Source organism: Salmo salar, chromosome 26 (assembly GCF_965601325.2).
Source record: "Salmo salar chromosome 26, fSalSal1, whole genome shotgun sequence".
NCBI lineage: Eukaryota > Metazoa > Chordata > Actinopteri > Salmoniformes > Salmonidae > Salmo > Salmo salar.
In genome coordinates, this window is record NC_138316.1 from 5825729 (window position 1) to 5847838 (window position 22110).

The window sequence follows — 22110 nt, forward strand, 5'->3', positions numbered from 1 at the left end:
TATACAGTATTATAATAGCCCATTATGGGCTATTAGCAGGACAATATACCTTTATGAACAACTCTCTGTATTTTGATACTTTGTGGATGGGGGCTCCGGAGTGGATGGGTGCTCCCGCAGTGCAAAATGCTTTGCAAAATCGTTTTAATTTAGGATCCTCCAATCCTCTATATGTAATTATTGGCAGAGAGTCATGTCATATTTTTCGATGTACTGTAGGCCTGTAATGTGCTGTTAAAAGTGGAATAGGTCTTATTTATTTAAAGAGCATATTGAAAATAGAAGCAATAGGATTTGAAGCAATAGCCCACAACTATTTAAGCACCGTTTTGTGCTGCTCTGAGACTAGCATGGGGACTGGTCTTGATAAATCAGTGAGATTTTATTTTCACTCAATGTCCATTTGGGTATTGGTTAGACTACACTTATACAATCAGGGTGTAGAAATGTTATGCTCTTAGTGTAACCTTTATTTAACTAGGCAAGTGAGTTAAACCTTCCCAAGGTCTATGTTGTACACAGTTGTCTGTATGAAGGTGTACATGTTGCGCAGCAGTGTATTGTAAGCAGTAGCAAAAACCAAAGTGAGTCTTGAAAAGCTCACCGAAGGCACCAAGAGCGCTCGTTGACTTGCAAGGCTCGCTTGTCCAGGATGATGAAGTAAGCATGGATGCCGTTCTTCCTGGTCCCGACTGCAAGAAGATATGGTTGGCGGCTCTGGTCAATCACATCAAGGAGCTCCTGGATACTGGTTCCTGCCTGAAGATGACAAAAACAAACACCATCATTAGTTCATCATAATGGCTGCAGCACTGTCCATGAATAAGAATACCAATACAAACCTTTTGGAATATCACAAGATGATGTTCAGCTTGGGATGCAGACATCTTTCCTGGTCTTTTGCGGCCTTGTGATGAAGGAGGAGTCAAATGGAGCAGGAGAAGGATGGAGGAAATGTCACCGTCCCATCCTAAACAAAGAGATCCTGATTAAAATGGTAAATTCCATCAGTGACATTAACATTTCAGAGTTATTTGAAATATAAATGAGAGATTATGATCATCTAACCATCAGCATTCATGTCAGCTCCCTCATCAACTGCAGATTCTGCCATCTGGATCAGCTCCTGAAGTTCAGCTCCCTGAGTAGTCTTGCTTAGGGTCTTGCTTAGCATGATGATCTTTTGCTTGAATGTAGTTGGCCACCTCTCCAAAACCTTGGCTGATGTTCCCTCTCCCTCTCGCAGCACAAAATCCTGTTCAATCTGAAACAAATAAGACAAAAACATTCCACTTTAACCTCCAAAACAGAGTTTGAGTAAATCACTAGCCTACACATTCATTGAACTACTGGCCAACATGAATTGGCATCTAGAGATTGAACACAATTTATACAACTTAAAACTGTTTTTAAAACAGACTTACCCAGCCCTTCACATCAAGAAAGCGTGGAAATTCAGTTAGGATGGTGGAGCATTTACTCGGGTCGTGGGTCATCTTCTTCCTGTACTCAAAGGTCAATTTCATCTTCTGTTTGACTGTTTCTTCATCAGAAGAATGCTTCATAAGAGAAATGGCCTCTCGGCACTGGTCTTCACTCAGGGTAGCCAAAGTGAATAGACTGGACTCCCTCTCAGCAGTTAGACCTCCAGAGTATATTTAAGTGGGCCGTTTCTCTGATGAAGCCAAATTTCTCTGAATGGTTTTGATTCTATACGAGAGGTACCCTTCTCCACTATTAGCGTTGTAATAATGTTCCTTAATTAAGAAAATGAACATGGTTTCTAAACTTGAAAGAAAAAACAAATAACCAAGTCCCATTTTCTCAGATACCATACAAGACAAAGTAAACGCAGATGCCCTTTATCAGTTGTAATGTATACTTACATATCCATTTGCGGTGTAGGAATCCTTCAGGTATGGGAACAAGGAGACGATGCCTTGTGCAAACGTCTCTCTCACCCTGCGCAGTTGTGATGTCCTGACAAGAATATAATGTTATGTTTAGGCAGCAATCAGAATCTCCACAAGAGGCATTGGTCCCCAGTCAGCTAAATATCAGGAGTGATTTTTGAATCAGTATCATGCCCATTGAGTTTGATACAAGAGAAATCTTCTACCAATAGCAGTGGATGGTCAGCAGTAGCCTATCCAATTATGTGACTGAGATACTGATACAGAAGTCATTTTTAACATTCAGCAGATATGGGAGCAAGTAATGCTCAACAATTTTCATTATGAACCTTTCCTTTAACCTCTCTGGGCCTAGTCAACAGCCTGTGGAATCGCGTGGCGTGAAATACAAATACCTCAAAAATGCTATAACTTCAATTTCTCAAACATATTACTATTTTACACCATTTTAAAGACAAGACTCTCGTTAATCTAACCACATTGTCCGATTTCAAAAATACTTTACAGCGAAAGCTAAACATTAAATTATGTCAGGAGAGTACCCTGCCAAAAATAATCACACAGCCATTTTCAAAGCTAGCATATATGTCACAAAAACCAAAACCACAGCTAAATGCAGCACTAACCTTTGATGATCTTCATCAGATGACACTCCTAGGACATTTTGTTATACAATACATGCATGTTTTGTTCAATCAAGTTCATATTTATATCAAAAACCAGCTTTTTACATTAGCATGTCATACCCACAGAAAACTTCCGGTGAATTTACTAAATTACTCACGATAAACGTTGACAAAAAACATAACAATTATTTTAAGAATTATAGATACAGAACTCCTTTATGCAAACGCTATGTCAGATTTTAAAATAGCTTTTCGGCGAAAGCACATTTTGCAATATTCTGAGTACATAGCTCGGCCATCACAGGCTAGCTAATTTGACACCCACCAAGTTTGGGGCTCACTAAACTCAGAATTACTATTAGAAAAATTGGATTACCTTTGCTGTTCTTCATCAGAATGCACTCGCAGGACTTCTACTTCAACAACAAATGTTGTTTTGGTTCCAAATAATCCATAGTTATATCCAAATACCTCCGTTTTGTTCGTGCGTTCAGGTCAGTATCCGAAGGGTAACGCGCGAGCGCATTTCGTGACAAATAATGTCAAAATATTCCATTACTGTATTTAGAAGCATGTCCAACGCTGTTTAAAATCTATTTTTATGCTATTTTTCTTGTAAAATAGCGATAATATTCCAACCGGGCAACGTTGTATTCATTCAAAGACTGAAAGAAAAAAATGGAGAAGTCTCGTGAATGTGCATCTCAGTCTCACTGTCCCCAGGCTGACCACTTACAAACTCTGCTGCTGTACTTTGCCCAGAGACAGCAGACACCCCATTCCACTTTCTGGCGGCTTTAGAGAGCCAATGGAAGCCTTAGAAAGTGTCACGTTACAGCACAGATGCTGTATTTTTGATAGAGATGCAACAGAACAACAACAAATTGTCAGACAGGGCACTTCCTGTATGGAATCTTCTCAGGTTTTGGCCTGCCATATGAGTTCTGTTATACTCACAGACACCATTCAAACAGTTTTAGAAACTTTAGAGTGTTTTCTATCCAAATCTAATTATATGCATATTCTCGTTTCTGGGGAAGAGTAGTAACCAGTTTAAATCGGGTACGTTTTTTATCCGGCCGTGAAAATACTGCCCCCTATCCCAGACAGGTTAAACTTACCCATGAGTCTCTGTCATCGGCGAAACAAGAATGTTGATCATCTTTCGTCTGGTGCAGTCAGTCAGGCTTTTAGTTTGGAGTATTCCTTGATGACAACCCCTCCACCATGCTTTTTCTTCAGTATGCTCTCTATTAGCTGTTAAAAAAAACAGCAGTTAAAAATCAATTTAATGCCACTTGAATTGAAGAATGAGTTACAAACGTACATTTTTTGCTTCGTCATCAGATCTTTGATGCTTTCGTGAGGGGCTTCCATCCTTGCTCAAAATGATTGTATCAACTGACTCATGGTTTGAACCACCCATCACAGAACTGGCAGAGACAGGACTCATCAGGGAAGATTCTGAAATACACAAAGATGACAATACAGGCATGTCAAATGTATGGTTATATTAAAAGTGATGCCACAAGTAACCAAGACTTGAAAACCAGCACATACCTTTAGCATCATTGTTCAGTGTGAGCTTGAAAACACCAAGATCTGGCCGTGTCACCACCTCCTCAAACACATCAGCTTTGCCTCTGATAAACTAGTAAGTGGGATCTATACATTTCAGGAAAGCTGTGACAAACATTAAAACAACAACCTACAATTATAATTGCAATCGTAATGGTAAGAATAATCAGACTGACTGGTATGAAAACAATATGTTTATTTCCAATCACAAATTAAAAGTTTACCTTCAATCAAAAGGTCTTCAAGTGTCAGGTCAATGATCTTGACATAGTTTTGTTCACCATTGAATTTCATCCTGATCAGCATGACTAGGTCTGAAAGCAGTTAATGGTATGAGATAAGACCAACATGGATGAAAAAGCATAGCTTAGTTCCAGTGAAGGGAAATCTTAACACTAAAGTATACAATGACATTCTAGACAATTCTGTGCTTCCAACTTTGTGGCAACAGTTTGGGGAAGGCCCTTTCCTGTTTCAGCATGACAATGTCCCCATACATAAAGCGAGGTTCATACAGAAATGGTTTGTCGAGATTGGTGTGGAAGAACTTCACTGGCTTGCACAGAACCCTGACCACAACCCCATTTTACACCGTTGGGATGAATTGGAACGTCGACTGCGAGCCAGGCCTAATCGCCCAACATCAGTGCCTGACCTCACTAATGCTCTTGTGGCTGATTGGAAGCAAGTCCCCGAAGCAATGTTCCAACAACTAATGGAAAGCCTTCCAAGAAGAGTGGGCTGTTATTGCAGCAAAGGGGGACCAACTCCATATTAATGCCCATGATTTTGGAATGAGATGTTCGGTGAGCAGGTGTCCACATACTTTTGGTTATGTAGTGTGTATATATATATATACATATATGTGTGTGTGTGTGTGTGTGTGTGTGTGTGTGTGTGTGTGTGTGTGTGTGTGTGTGTATATATATATATATATACACACTGCTCAAAAAAATAAAGGGAACACTTAAACAACACATCCTAGATCTGAATGAAAGAAATAATCTTATTAAATACTTTTTTCTTTACATAGTTGAATGTGCTGACAACAAAATCACACAAAAATAATCAATGGAAATCCAATTTATCAACCCATGGAGGTCTGGAATTGGAGTCACACTCAACATTAAAGTGGAAAAACACACTACAGGCTAATCCAACTTTGATGTAATGTCCTTAAAACAAGTCAAAATGAGGCTCAGTAGTGTGTGTGGCCTCCACGTGCCTGTATGACCTCCCTACAACGCCTGGGCATGCTCCTGATGAGGTGGCGGATGGTCTCCTGAGGGATCTCCTCCCAGACCTAGACTAAAGCATCCGCCAACTCCTGGACAGTCTGTGGTGCAACGTGGCGTTAGTGGATGGAGCGAGACATGATGTCCCAGATGTGCTCAATTGGATTCAGGTCTGGGGAACGGGCGGGCCAGTCCATAGCATCAATGCCTTCCTCTTGCAGGAACTGCTGACACACTCCAGCCACATGAGGTCTAGCATTGTCTTGCATTAGGAGGAACCCAGGGCCAACCGCACCAGCATATGGTCTCACAAGGGGTCTGAGGATCTCATCTCGGTACCTAATGGCAGTCAGGCTACCTCTGGCGAGCACATGGAGGGCTGTGCGGCCCCCCAAAGAAATGCCACCCCACACCATGACTGACCCACCACCAAACCAATCATGCTGGAGGATGTTGCAGGCAGCAGAACGTTCTCCACGGCGTCTCCAGACTCTGTCACGTCTGTCACATGTGCTCAGTGTGAACCTGCTTTCATCTGTGAAGAGCACAGGGCGCCAGTGGCGAATTTGCCAATCTTGGTGTTCTCTGGCAAATGCCAAACGTCCTGCACGGTGTTGGGCTGTAAGCACAACCCCCACCTGTGGACGTCGGGCCCTCATACCACCCTCATGGAGTCTGTTTCTGACCGTTTGAGCAGACACATGCACATTTGTGGCCTGCTGGAGGTCATTTTGCAGGGCTCTGGCAGTGCTTCTCCTGCTCCTCCTTGCACAAAGGCGGAGGTAGCGGTCCTGCTGCTGGGTTGTTGCCCTCCTACGGCCTCCTCCACGTCTCCTGATGTACTGGCCTGTCTCCTGGTAGCGCCTCCATGCTCTGGACACTACGCTGACAGACACAGCAAACCTTCTTGCCACAGCTCGCATTGATGTGCCATCCTGGATGAGCTGCACTACCTGAGCCACTTGTGTGGGTTGAAGACTCCGTCTCATGCTACCACTAGAGTGAAAGCACCGCCAGCATTCAAAAGTGACCAAAACATCAGCCAGGAAGCATAGGAACTGAGAAGTGGTCTGTGGTCTCCACCCGCAGAACCACTCCTTTATTGGGGGTGTCTTGCTTATTGCCTATAATTTCCACCTGTTGTCTATTCCATTTGCACAACAGCATGTGAAATTTATTGTCAATCAGTGTTGCTTCCTTAGTGGACAGTTTGATTTCACAGAAGTGTGATTGACTTGGAGTTACATTGTGTTGTTTATTAAGTGTTCCCTTTATTTTTTTGAGCAGTATATATATATACTATACATTTTGTCATATTTATGTGATAAAAATGTCTGCCATTTAAAGGGGCGGTACACCAACATTTGAAATGTACTTCATTTTATTGACAAAAACTGATCTCCAATATAGCTTAATTTTGTTTATTTACTTACCCCACAGCCAGCATTAGCATCATTGCAGGTGCAACAATGGGAGTGGCATTGCTTATGGCAGGATGATTCAGAAAGCATGCCCAAATCCTCAAAGTCACTTTAAACCTAATGTTATAGTAACCCAAATACCATAACAAGTTGCACATATAGACTATTGGAGGATATTATATGATTTTCGGTATTTATATAACATTTCCTGCAGATTTAAAATGTTTATTGAAAAATACACACCAATACAACAATATGTGTACATTAAGGGTAGCTGGTTTCTGTTAGCAGAGTTCTGAGCTGTTCTGACTGCAAGTAAGCATATATGTAAGGTCATACCTAGTTACAGTATAACCATTTATAACCATAGTCGGAACATAAGGTGCTCCATCTCTGCAGGTGATCTTTTTATCTGACCATTCTTGATAGACACGGTTCTTGACACACTCAAATTGGTGTGCCTGGCACCTACTACCATACCCCATTCAAAGACACTTCAATATTTTGTCTTGCCCATGAATGGCACACATTCACAATCCATGTATCAATTGTCTCAAGGATTAAACATCATTATTTAACCTGTTTCCTCCCCTTCATCTACACTGATTGAAGTGGGTGACATCAGGTGACATCTATAAGGGATCATAGTTTTCACCTGGATTCACCTGGAAAGAGCTGTTCTTGTGTTATTACATTCTTAATGTTTTGTACACCCAGTGTATGTTGGTAGTATGAAGGTTGCAAAGTTTTCTCTCCACCAACATAAGGCAAGAGGGGTGTGAACAGTTTGGGGTCGCCTGGGTTGCAAAGTAGGGGGTTGTTATTACGCTGATAAATGACAATATCAATCCGGACCTTTGCCACCTATGAAATGTGTGTGATTGGACCTACTCAAATAGTAGTTGAGTACCCCTGCTCTAGCCTATAAGCAATATAGATGTTCCTTCCCAGTAGATCAGTTTGTATCCCAAATGGCACCCAATTCTCTATGTACTGCACTACTTTTGACCAGGACCGATAAGGCTTGGTTAAAGAATAGTGCACCAAATAGGGAATACAAACAATGTGTACCTGTTGTAAGCAGACTCTGCTTTGCAGTGTATGTGTGCATGCGTGTGTAGTTGTTTGTATGTGTGTTGGTGAGTGTATGTGTTTCAATGCATGTGTTTCAATATGTGTATGTGTGTGCATCAGTTTCTTTACTCCAGTTGGTGTGTTTGTGTGTGCCACTGTGTGTTTTTCCTTATGTTTGTGGCGCTGTTTATTCCAGTGTCACAGTGTGTGTTCTGGGATTTTGGGGCTGGAGGCGATTCTCTTCTCCCACAGCAGCTGTGATTGGAGCTCCCAAACAGGCCAGTGTGGGCTCCCAGCACTACACCCCTGAATGGGAGGCAACAGCAGGTGCCCAGAGAGAGGGGAAGGCAGACGAGCCTGCTTCCACAGATAAACTTCACCAGTTCTGGTCAACAATGGGATCTGCACAATACAACTGCTAATGCACTACTGTAGGCTGAAGCACGGGTGTTTACCACTGAGATTTAACTGAATCTTCGCCTCAAGATCACACATGCCCTGATCAGATGCCTTTATCTGTGATTGCCTTGGTTATGTACACAAATGGGATTATAGCGGTCATCAATGTGGTATCCATCTCCAGAGTGCTGCAAGTGTGTGGAAGTCCTTATTTCTATATCCATTTGGAGAAATAAGACAGTGGGGGCGTTGTGAGGGAACAAACTGTTGGCCATCTTTCCTCCGATGCTGCAAGTCCCTTTTGTTTCTGCTGATGGGAAATGTCATTGCTTAAAGCCCAGCCTGCATGGCAGAGTTGTAGAATTGATTTCTGTGAAGGTCACTGAATGTGTTATCCTAATCAGGAAGACACAGCTGCCTTTAGTCATCCGTTGGGTAGGCCGGCACAGCCAGTGGTGGAACTACAAATGTTCAATTCACAGACTCTGCTGTTCCGCTACAATGAGAATGTGGCCGGAATGCTGGTGTTTTTCTTTTTCACTTGAGAAGAGCTGGGCCGTTTGCTTACGGCATAGTAATATGTCAGCTATTCAGCAAAGACATAGGAATGCGAAAGCTATTGCCTTACTAACAGTATTGGGAGGAAATTGCCCCTTAGTTCCAAAATGCTGTAGAATGGCAGGAAATAGACATTTGGGAAAAATTACCACCTCTTAACACTTGGGGAGCAGGTAATATGTGAATACCCATCCCGGACAAGCAATTTGTCCTGCTGTCTCGCTAAACAATATTGTAAATCAAATGTTTTAGGTTAGACTTTGGCCCAGTTTAAGTGGAATGAATTGAAAGTGTATTAAAATGATTTAAAGTCTGCTAGTTAACATTTCAAACTGCCTGCATTTTTGTGACCTTTTTGTTAGAGAACATTTAAAATAAGGTGGAATCTTCATTTTGAAGGCCATTACACCCCAAAAAATGTGAAATAGAAAACTATACTCCCTCATTCCTCACATCACTTTTATGAGTGTAGTTGAAATAGAAGCACCTTTGTATTAAGTCTTGCTAACACACTGATTTATCGGCTTTACATGATCAAAGTTGGGTGCAAAGACCTGTTATTGTTTATAATTTACGGAAAGTTGTAGATATTTCTACCTCATACAGTAAGAAGCATTGCTCTATATTCCTGAGTATAGCAACAGGGAAAAGCATTTATTTTTATTCCTGAGGATAGTCTTGGTATCCTGTCGCATTACCTTTGCATTTAGATCGATGACAAGTTGCCATTTAAAACACATGTACATGAGCTAACGAAGAAACTGATCATTAATAAACTGGGCTTCTTCTACAGAAATAGATTGTGCATTACACTTGAAAGTAAGAAAAACATTGTTCAATCGATTTTCCTGTAAGCCTTAGACTATGGCGACAATCTATATGAACACAGCTGCCACTTCTTTAATGGAGTTAGTTTTGATTAGATTTGAGTCATTTCAATGTTGATTGAGATTGTTTTTCCCTGAGATAAAAAAACAACATCAAACCACCCGGGGGATGGATTGAATGGGCTCATAGGCTAGGGCCTTGAGTTTAACACATATCCTCTATAGCCTCTCTTCCTGTCTCAATAGTCCTGCTCACAGTGGGGTGGAGCACTCCCACCATCTCTCCCCTTTCCTCATGTCTCTCCATGGTCTCTCCTCACCTTTCTCTCTCTATAATATTTCCTATTTTCTATCTCCAGTCTCCTCACATCTCTCAATATTCTCCCCTCATTCTACCACCTCCTTAATCTCAGCACCCAACTCCTCCCAGTCTCTCCTACAGCACACTCAAGGCACCATGCTCAAGGCATCTGTTTATGCCTTGCCGTACTGTAAGATTCCCACATTGTACTCTCTCACCTTCTGTCTCCTTTTACTTTAGTCTCTGACTCTATCTCTCTACCATCCAATCCACGCAGACATTATCAGCCCCTGATATACTGCAGCTCGGCTGAGTGGTTCTAATTGACTCAGAATCCTCTTGTTCCCCGCTATCTGACATCCAGCAAAATATGCAATGAGGAGAACAGAGATGAGAGCTGGAGTTGTATAGGGTGGCCATATTTACAACTACAGTGTGACCTGTGTGAAAACTGGCTCCATCTTATCTGTATTAAGTGTGATTAAAGGAACGGCATGCCTCGTACAGGATTGCAGGTCACTGATAAAAGGCATTCATCTCCAGAACTCATGTGAAAATTAACTGTCACCTGCTACCACATTCTCTGAGGCTGCTATCTGATATGACCAGGACTTTTTTAATACGATTGATTGAGTCTTATTTGAAAGGGAAATGGCTCATTGATACATTTTCAGTTTTACTGGCGATGGGAGAGTGTGTGTCCGTTGACTGTGAGGGGAAAGGAAGGAGGTGGAGGTTATTACTTTGTGACAGTCCCAATCCTCTATGATCCCTCTAAGCACTCACCTGCTTCATTTGGAAAGGATAAAGACTCCCCTACACTCTTGAGAGACTGGAGGTATACCACTGTCAGTACCCTATTCTGCCTCTCAAACAAAGAGTTCTCTGGAGAACCCTGATAAACTACTGTGGATCCAAGTCATACACTGTGATTAAGTGAGGGTTTGATGCTTCTATAATTACTAAGTCATTATCTATTAGATTAAATCTCGGCTGGTGAATATTTAAAATTGTATCATGAGGCTTTCTTCGGAAGACCGATTTTATATTCAAAATTATCTTCATTATGACCTCTTCGGATGACGCAAATATTTTTTGTTCTTAACGCCTATGTTAAGAATGTTAAACAAGTGTTCCAAAACTTTTTGGGCCCACGATCCCATTTTGATATCAGAAAAATGTTTGCAACCCCACCATGTCCAAAAAGGGATATAATCAACACAGCCAGTGTTTACTTTTTTATTTGAGTCTATGACAGTCTATTGACAGTATTTAAATCTGAATGAAGTATGGTTTGAATTGACTGAAATTCATCAGAGGTATTGGGAAGTTCAGCAATACTTCAGGGAAGATCAGGCAATAAATGTGTATGATCTTCCATTTAGAAAAATACAATCATTGCTTTCCCCCCAGTAATTTTGTGCTGATTTGGTGCCAAGTCACATCCACTCTGTTCTAACGAGTCCTGCACGTCTTGTTGAGGTGAACAGAAGACACATACAGTGCCTTCAGAAAGTATTCACACCCCTTTTCCCACATTTTGTTGTGTTACAGCCTGAATTTAAAATAGATTGGTCACGGGCCTACACACAATACCCCATAATGTAAAAGTGGAATAATGTTTTAGATTTTTTTTTACAAATTAATAAAAAAATCAAAAGCTTAAATGTTTTGAGTCAATAACTATTCAACGCCTTTGTAATGGCAAGCCTAAATAAGTTCAGGAGTAAAAATATGATTAACAAGTTAAATAATCAGTTGCATAGACTCACTCTGTTTAAAATAATAGTGTTTAACAAAGTTGTTTTCATGAATACCTCATCTCTGTACCTCACACATAAAATGATCTGTAAGGTCCCTCAGTTGAGCGGTGAATTTCAAACACAGATTCAACCACAAAGACCAGGGAGGTGTTCCCATGCCTCGCAATGAAGGGCACCGTTTGGTAGATGATTAAAAATAAGGAAAGCAGACATTGAATATCTCTTTGAGCATGGTGAAGTTATTAATTACACTTTGGATGGTGTCACTACAAAGATACAGGCATCCTTCCTAACTCAGTTGCTGGAGAGGAAGGAAACCGCTCAGGGATTACACCATGAGGCCAATGGTGACTTTAAAACAGAGTTTAATGGCAATGATAGGAGAAAGCCTAGGATGGATCAACAACATTGTAGTTACTCCACAATACTAACCCAATTGACAGAGTTAAAAGAATAAAGCCTCTATGGAATACAAATATTCCAAAACACACATCCTGTTTACAACAAGGCACTAAAGTAATACTGCAAAAAAATGTGGCAAAGCTATTCACTTTTTGTCCTGAATACAAATTGTTACGTTTGGGAGTACCACTCTCCATATTTTCAAGCATAGTGTTGGCTGCATCATGTTATGGGTATGCTTGTAATCGTTAAGGACTGGGGAGTTTTTCAGGATAAAGAAGAAATGGATTGGAGCTAAGCACAGGCAAAATCCTAGAGGAAAACCTGGCTCAGTTTGCCTTCTACCAGACACATGGAGATTATTTACCCTTTCAGCAGGACAATAATCCTAAAACACAAGGTTGCTTACCAAGAAGGCAGTGAATGTTCCTGAGTTTCTGAGTTACAGTTTTGACTTAAATCTATTTGAAAATCTATGGAAAGACCTGAAAATGGTTGTCTAGCAATGATCAGCAACCAATTTGACAGAGTTTGAAGAATTCTGAAAAGAACAATGGACAAATGTTGCACAATCCAGGTTTGGAAAACTCTTAGAGACTTACCCAGAAAGACTCACAGCTGTTATCGCTGCCAAAAGTGCTTCTACAAAGTATTGACTCAGCGGTGTGAATACTTATGTAAATGAGATATTTCTGTATTTTATTTTCAATACATTTGCAAAAATTCCCCAAAACGTTTTCACTTTGTCATTATGGGGTATTGTGTGATAAACTTTGAATTCTGTCACGCTTGTCGTTAGAAATGGCGGACCAAAACGCAGCAGTTATGTGTATACTCATCTTCTTTATTTAACGGAAAAGAAGGAAAAAACCAAACAAACACGTATACAAAAATAAGCAAAACGATGAACGACAAAATGACAGCCTTGAAGGCAACACAGCAATCCAAAGACAATCTCCCACAATTAGACAAACAAACACACCCAACTAATATAGGACTTCCAATCAAAGGCAACACCACACAGCTGCCTTCAATTGGAAGTCCACCCCAATTAACCAAACATAGACATACAACTAACTAGATAACACATAGAAATACATAAACACAGACCATAAACCAAAAACCCGGAAATACTAAATCAAACACCCTATTTTCCAAAACACCACCCCGAACCACATAAAACAAATACCCTCTGCCACGTCCTGACCAAACTACAATACCAATTAACCTTATACTGGCCAGGACATGACAGTACCCCCCCCACCCCCCCCCCCCACCCTTAAAGGTGCTAACCCCGGAAGCACCTTAACAAAATAACCCCAAGCAACACCAAAAAAGAAAAATTCCCCCCTACTAAAGGGAGGGAAGGGAGGGTGGCTGCCGTCAACGACAGCACTGTGCTACACCCCCCCCTCCCCAACCCACCTATCTCTGGAGGTGGCTCCGGCTCTGGCCGTTCCAGGCTGTCAGGGCAGTCTGGCAGCTCGGGACAGTCTGGGCAGTCTGGCAGCTCGGGACAGTCTGGGCAGTCTGGCAGCTCGGGACAGTCTGGGCAGTCTGGCAGCTCGGGACAGTCTGGGCAGTCTGGCAGCTCGGGACAGTCTGGGCAGTCTGGCAGCTCGGGACAGTCTGGGCAGTCTGGCAGCTCGGGACAGTCTGGGCAGTCTGGCCACTCCGGCAGTTCAGGGCAGTCTGGCCACTCCGGCAGTTCAGGGCAGTCTGGCCACTCCGGCAGTTCAGGGCAGTCTGGCCACTCCGGCAGTTCAGGGCAGTCTGGCCACTCCGGCAGTTCAGGGCAGTCTGGCCACTCCAGCAGCTCCGACGACTGTTGACTGGCGGGCAGCTCCGACGACTATTGACTGGCGGGCAGCTCCGACGACTGTTGACTGGCGTGGCTGGGTTTACGCACTTGAAGGCTAGTGCGGGGAGCGGGAACAGGACGAGTCGGACTGGGTTGACGCACTTCCGGGTCCGCACGAGAGACAGGAGCTGGAAACCCAGGGCTATGGAGGCGCACAGTCGGTCTTGATCTTACCTCCTGCACAACCCGTCTTGGCTGGATGGAACTAGTAGCTCTGTACGAGTGGGGTGCTGGTACAGGGCAGACTGGGCAGTGCAGGGGCCTGATGGTAGCCGTGCGTAGAGCGGGAGTTGGGTAGCCTGGTCCTCGGAGGCGTACCGGCGACCAGATGCGCTGTGCAGGCATCCTCCTACCAGGCTGGATGCCCGCTCTAGCACGGCACCTGCAAGGGGCTGGAATAACGCGCACCGGACTGTGCGTGCGTATGGGTGAGATAGTGCGCTCCTCAGCGAAACATGGCGCTCTCCACCCCATACGCTCCTCCATATAACCACGGGTAGCTGGCTTCCGGCTCTTCCTAGGCCTAGCCAAACTACCCGTGTGCCCCCCCAAAAAATTATTGGGGGTGCCTCTCGTGCTTCTCCCTCAGCGCGTCCATGGCCTCATACCTCCGCCTCTGTGCCTTGGCTGCCTCAATTTCCCACTGCGGGCAGCGATAATCCCCAGCCTGGTGCCAAGGTCCGGCCCGTTCCAGAACTTCCTCCCAGGTCCACTTCTCCCGCCAGTCCAACTCGAAGTCCCTCTGTTCCTTCCTCTGCTGCTTGGTCCAGTCCAACTCGAAGTCCCTCTGCTCCTTCCTCTGCTGCTTGGTGCTGAAATGGTGTGAGATTGTGTCACGCTTGTCGTTAGAAATGGCGGACCAAAACGCAGCAGGTATGTGTATACTCATCTTCTTTATTTAACGGAAAAGAAGGAAAAAACCAAACAAACACGTATACAAAAATAAGCAAAACGATGAACGACAAAATGACAGCCTTGAAGGCAACACAGCAATCCAAAGACAATCTCCCACAATTAGACAAACAAACACACCCAACTAATATAGGACTTCCAATCAAAGGCAACACCACACAGCTGCCTTCAATTGGAAGTCCACCCCAATTAACCAAACATAGACATACAACTAACTAGATAACACATAGAAATACATAAACACAGACCATAAACCAAAAACCCGGAAATACTAAATCAAACACCCTATTTTCCAAAACACCACCCCGAACCACATAAAACAAATACCCACTGCCACGTCCTGACCAAACTACAATACCAATTAACCTTATACTGGCCAGGACGTGACAAATTCAGACTGTAACACAACAAAATGTGGAATAAGTCAATGGGTATGAATACTTTCTGAAGGCACTGTACATGTTCCTAATAGCTACAACTCAATCAGCTCTATTTGTCGGAACAGATATCAGAGGTTACTCACATAACCGTGGTTCAATGAATTAAGCGAATTCAGTTGACTTCAGATTTGATTAGATTTTTTTGTTAGTTTCTCTTACGGACCCATTTCCAAATCAAGCCACCCAACTCCAATTTTGGTTAATGCTGATGTAAAGCCTACCAACTTGTTTTACTTGTGTTTGTCTGACAGAGAACCACCCATGCATATGTATATTGAAAAGACCTGCTACATACTGTAGACCTACTAGAGAAGTTCTGAGTTTCCACCCAGAGAAAAAGATCCTGGAGCTGCAGGAGATAAGCTTGGCTTCACTTCCTTCCTCATTGACTGAGGTGTGTGTGTGTGTGTGTGTGTGTGTGTGTGTGTGTGTGTGTGTGTGTGTGTGTGTGTGTGTGTGTGTGTGTGTGTGTGTGTGTGTGTGTGTGTGTGTGTGTGTGTGTGTGTGTGTGTGTGTGTGTGTGTGTGTGTGTGTGTGTGTGTGTGTGTGTGTGTGTGTGCGCATGTCCATTTGTGTGTGTCTGTGAGCTCGGCTTCCCTCGTCTCTCTTTGATTAAGGAGGACTTGCAGGGCCTCAACCTTTGAAGTGGAGCCAGACCCATACAGGGGAGTCCTGGTGCTACCTGTGTGTGAAAGGTTATGTACCAGAAGGGTATCAGGGCTACTTGTGGGGAAGCTGCTTAAACCCTCAGGGGCATCAGGCTACAGGGACTAAGCCAGAATGCATGTGGAATGGCATCCAGCCAAAACATCTGGTCAATCAACTCTCCAAAAGAGATACAGAAAACAACGAGGCGTAAGAGTGAAATGAAACGACAGTATATAAAGTGGTCTACATACCTTTGTTTTGAATATATAAGAAGATATTATGGTAGTACCTTCAGGAGTTGTTGCTGAAGCACCTTATAATCTCCAAGATTAATTTGATGTTTAAAGATGTACCTATGTGATGGAGAGGCTGTTTAATATGCTCTCTCCATCAGTCTACTATGTTCAGTCAGGATTAATTCCGGTGCTTTCCTAACCCAGCTCCAGTCTTTTATGTTGTGTGTCTCCTGGACTAATAGAATGGCCATTCTTCCATTGATGGAACATCTCCCAGAAGATTTGGGAGGGCTTCTCTCCTTTTAAATCATTCCCATAGCAGGGCCCAAGACTGTCCGGGCATATTATTGGGAATGATTTAAAAGGAGAGAAGCCCTCCCAAATCTCCTGGGAGATGTTTCATCAATGGAAGAATGGCCATTCTATTAGTCCAGGAGACGCAGGTTCCCACCTCATTTAGACCCTTTCATTGTTTTCATATAAAACTCACAACAGCAGACTCCTGTGGATGGAATCTGGGGCATGCTGATTTTCCTCAAAGATACAGTCTTCAAAGGCTTTTTTTGTGCTTGATTCATTATTCCCATGCATCAGCTGTCTAACATGGCAGTCAGTGAAAAACAAAACAAAAACCAGCCATAGACCATCAATTTCTATGTATTTTGTTCCACAACTGAGGTGTAGTTCTTGGGCATTCGTAGTCTTTTCGGTGAGCTGCATCACTTTGCTCCGTTCATATAAAAGAGCCGCATCATTTGGCTGCCAAAAGGCTCTTCATTCAAAATGCTTGTAAATCGACCAAGAATCATGACCAAAATGCAAATCTCTAATGTATACCAAAATAAGTAGGCTACCATTATGTCAGATCATGATGTGCACTTTAACCTGTTAGGGCTAGGGGGCAGCATTTGCACGTCTGGATAAAAAAAATGTACCCGATTTAATCTGGTTACTAATCCTACCCAGTAACTAGAATATGCATATACTTATTATATATGGATAGAAAACACTCTAAAGTTTCTAAAACTGTTTGAATGGTGTCTGTGAGTATAACAGAACTCATTTGGCAGGCAAAACCCTGAGACATTTTCTGACAGGAAGTGGATACCTGATGTGTTGTATTGACTTTAAACCTATCCCATTGAAAAACACAGGGGCTGAGGAATATTTTGGCACTTCCTATTGCTTCCACTAGATGTCACCAGCCTTTACAAAGTGTTTTGAGTCTTCTGGAGGGAGATCTGACCGAACAAGAGCCATGGAACGATGATGTCCCATTAGACACCTGGCACGCGAGTTCATGTTGGGTACCCTCGTTCCAATACGTTATAAAAGAGTATGCATTCGTCCACCTTGAATATTATTCATGTTCTGGTTAAAAAAGGCCCTAATGATTTATGCTATACAACGTTTGACATGTTTGAACGAACGTCAATATATTTTTTCCCCTCGTTCATGACGAGAAGTCCGGCTGGCTTAGATCATGTGCTAACAAGACGGAGATTTTTGGACATAAATGATGAGCTTTTTTGAACAAAACTACATTCGTTATGGACCTGTGATACCTGGAAGTGACATCTGATGAAGAGAATCAAAGGTAATGGATTATTTACATAGTATTTTCGATTTTAGATCTCCCCAACATGACGTCTAGTCTGTATCGCAACGCGTATTTTTCTGGGCGCAGTGCTCAGATTATTGCAAAGTGTGATTTCCCAGTAAGGTTATTTTTAAATCTGGCAAGTTGATTGCGTTCAAGAGATGTAAATCTATAATTCTTTAAATGACAATATAATATTTTACCAATGTTTTCTAATTTTAATTATTTAATTTGTGACGCTGACTTGACTGCCGGTTATTGGAGGGAAACGATTTCCTCAACATCAATGCCATAGTAAAACGCTGTTTTTGGATATAAATATGAACTTGATAGAACTAAAAATGCATGCATTGTCTAACATAATGTCCTAGGAGTGTCATCTGATGGAGATTGTAAAAGGTTAGTGCATCATTTTAGCTGGTTTTATGGTTTTGGTGACCCTGTCTTTGACTTGACAAAACATTACACACAACTCTTGTAAATGTACTGTCCTAACATACTCTAAATTTATGCTTTCGCCATAAAACCTTTTTGAAATCGTAAAACGTGGTTAGATTAAGGAGATGTTTATCTTTCAAATGGTGTAAAATAGTTGTATTTTTGAAAAATTTGAATTTTGACATTTATTTGGATTCAAATTTGCCGCTCTTGAAATGCACCTGCTGTTGATGGAGTGCACCACGGGTGGCACGCTAGCGTCCCACCTAGCCCATAGAGGTTAAAATACATCTACCTGGCTAAAAATGGAATATAACTTTGCCATTCCTTAAAAGGACATATTTGGGTGTTTTTGGAGCCTTTGTTCATGTTTTTTGAGGGGGATGCCATACTACACAACAAGGATTAGGAAATTATTTGCTGTTTGGGGGAAATTTCTGAAACGTGAAATTACAAAAAAGGTGTCTGGAGATTTGGTTGTAAAAAACGAAATTTACTCACCATAGTCTAGGAGTAAGGTAGGAACGTTGACTGAAGGATCCGCTTTCTACTTAACACATTTAATCCCATCGGTCACAATAGGCTCAAAAGAAGTTAAAGTTGTAATTATTTACAAATAAGTAATACAGTGAGGGAAAAAAGTATTTGATTCCCTGCTGATTTTGTACGTTTTCCCACTGACAAAGAAATGATCAGTCTACAATTCTAATGGTAGGTTTATTTGAACAGTGAGAGACAGAATAACAACAAAAAAAAAAAGAAAAACGCATCTCAAAAATGTTATAAATTAATTTGCATTTTAATGAGGGAAATAAGTGGAGGTGGAGAGAGCAGATGGAGAGAGTAAATCAGGATATGGGTAGGTTTCTGCGGTCATATTGCCAGGACCGGCCGGGGGAGTGGGCAATGTTCATCCCCTGGGCAGAGATGGCCCAAAACTCACTCCGTCACTCCTCCACTAACCTCTCTCCTTTCCAGTGCGTACTGTGGTATCAGCCGGTTCTGGCACCGTGGCATCAGAACCAGATTGAGGCTCCTGCGGTGGACGAATGGTTCAAGCGCTCGGAGGAGACCTGGGACGCCGCCCATGTGCACCTACAACGGGCCGTGAGGCGGCAAAAAGCGAGCGCCAACCGTCACCACAGCGAGGCCCCGGTGTTCGCACCGGGGGACAGGGTCTGGCTCTCGACCCGAAACCTGCCCATCCCCCTGCCCTGCCGGAAGCTGGGTCCGCGGTTTGTGGGGCCATTTAAAGTCCTGAGGAGACTGAACGAGGTATGCTATAGATTACAGTTTCCCCCAGATTATCGCATTAATCCCTCGTTCCATGTGTCTCTCCTCAGGCCGGTGGTGGCTGGTCCACTCCAGGAAGCTGAGGTGCGGGAGGTTCCTCCATCCCCTCTGGACATCGAGGGGGCACCGGCGTATGCTGTTCGAGCCATCCTGGACTCAAGGCGTCGGGCGAGGTGCCTTCAGTACCTCGTGGAGTGGGAGGGGTACAGTCCGGAGGAGAGATGCTGGGTGCCGGTGAAGGACGTCCTGGACCCTTAGTTGCTGCGGGATTTCCACCGTCTCCATCCGGATCGCCCTGCACCTCGTCCTCTCCTCTCCCGTCCCTCTCCTTGTTCGGGCGGCGGTCGACGTCACCGGCTTTCTAGCCACCGCCGATCCACTTTTCATTTTCCATTTGTTCTGTCTTTGTCTTATCACACCTGGCTTCACTCACCAATCACTTGTTTATTATTTAACCCTCTGTTCCCCAAGTTGTATTTGTGAGTGATTTTTATTTGTTACGTGGATGATTGTCACGCGGTGCACTTTTGTTTTAGACTGTGTTTTTGGCACTTGTATGTGTTATGTGCTGTAAGTTGGTAACCGGTATTAAAGTGCGCCTGTTTATGATACTCCACTCTCCTGCCCTTGACTTCGCCTCCCATATACACGCACTACAGTACACTACTGTTCAAAAGTTTGGGGTCACTTAGAAATATCCTTGTTTTGAAAGAAAAGCAAATTTTTGTCCATTAAAATAACATCAAATTGAACAGAAATACAGTGTAGATGTTGCTAATGTTGTAAATGACTATTGTAGCTGGAAACAGCTGATTTTTTATGGAACATCTATATAGGCATACAGAGGCCCATTATCAGCAACCATCACTCGTGTGTTCCAATGGCACATCGTGTTAGCTAATCCAAGTGTATCATTTTAAAAAGGCTAACTGATCATTAGAAAACCCTTTTGCAATTATGTTAGCACAGCTGAAAACTGTTGTCCTGATTGAAGAAGCAATAAAACTGTCCGCCTTTAGACTACTTGAGTATCTGGAGCATCAGCATTTGTGGGTTCGATTACAGACTCAAAATGGCCAGAAACAAATAACTTTCTAATGAAACTCGTCAGTCTATTATTTTTCTGAGAAATGAAGGCTATTCCATGCGAGAAATTGCCAAGAAACTGAAGATCTCGTACAATGCTTTGTACTACTCCCTTCACAGAACAGCGCAAACTGCCTCTAACTAGAATAGAAAGAGGAGTGGGAGGCCACGGTGCAAGACTGAGCAAGAGGACAAGTACATTAGTGTCTAGTTTGAGAAACAGACACCTCAGAAGTCCTCAACTGGCAGCTTCATTAAATAGTACCCGCAAAACACCAGTCTCAACGTCAACAGTGAACAGGCGACTCCGGGATGTTGGCCTTCTGGGCAGAGTTCCTCTGTCCGGTGTCTGTTCCTTAACCCACCTTAATCTTTTATTTTTATTGGCCAGTCTGAGATTTGGATTTTTCTTTGCAACTCTGCCTGGAAGGCCAGCATCCCGGAGTCTCGATTGTGCATCTGTAAAAGTTTGTGGGTTTTAGGTAACAAGCCAAATTTCTTCAGCCTCCTGAGGTTGAAGAGGCGCTGTTGCACCTTCTTCACCACGCTGTCGGTGTGGTTGCACCATTTCAGTTTGTCCGTGATGTGTACGCCGAGGAATTGAATAAAATGTTCCACCTTCTCCACTACTGTCCCATCGATGTGGATAGGGGGGGTGCTCCCTCCACACTCCGAGGGCCCTCACCTCCTCCCAGTAGGCTGTCTCATTGTTGTTGGTAATCAAGCCTGGATCAGCTGGGTGGAGATGTTGTTTCCTACCTTCCCCACCTGGGGGCGGCCCATCAGGAAGTCCAGGACCTAGTTGCGCAGGGCAGGGTCTCAAGCTTAATGATGAGTTTGGAGCGTACTATAGCGTTGAATGCTGAGCTGTAGTCAATGAACAGTATTCTTACATAGGTGTTCCTCTTGTCCAGATGGGATAGGTCAGTGTGCAGTGTGATTGCATCGTCTGTGGACCTATTGGGGCGGTAAAAAAATTGGAGTGGGTCTAGGGTATCAGTTAGAGTGGATATGATCCTTGACTAGTCTCTCAAAGCACTTCATGATGACAGAAGTGAGTGCTACGGGGTCAGTTACCTTAGCTTTCTTGGGAACAGGAACAATGGCGGCCATCTTGAAGCATGTAGGGACAGCAGACTGGGATAGGGTTTGATTGAATATATCCGTAAACACACCAGCGAACTGGTCTGCACATGCTCTGAAGACGTGGCTAGGGATGCCGTCTGGGCGTGCAACCTTGCAAAGGTTAACACATTTAAATGTTTTACTCATGTTGGCCACGGAGAAGGCTAGCCCACAGTCTTTGGTAGCGGGCCATGTCGGTGGCACTTTATTGTCCTCAAAGCTCAATAAGAAGTTGTTTAATTTGTCTGGGAGGAAGACATCGATGTCCGCGACTGGGCTGGTTTTCTTTTTGTAATACGTGAATGTCTGTAGACTCTGCCACATACGTCTCGCGTTTGAGCCATTGAATTGTGACTACTTTGTCTCTGTAGTGA

At 43.2% G+C, this 22110-nt stretch overlaps 1 pseudogene; it reads right to left on the reverse strand.

Moving 5' to 3' along the window:
• Positions 1-600: 600 nt before the first annotated feature.
• Positions 601-3677, reverse strand: LOC145864314 (uncharacterized; annotated as a pseudogene).
• Between the last annotated feature and the right edge of the window lie 18433 nt (positions 3678-22110).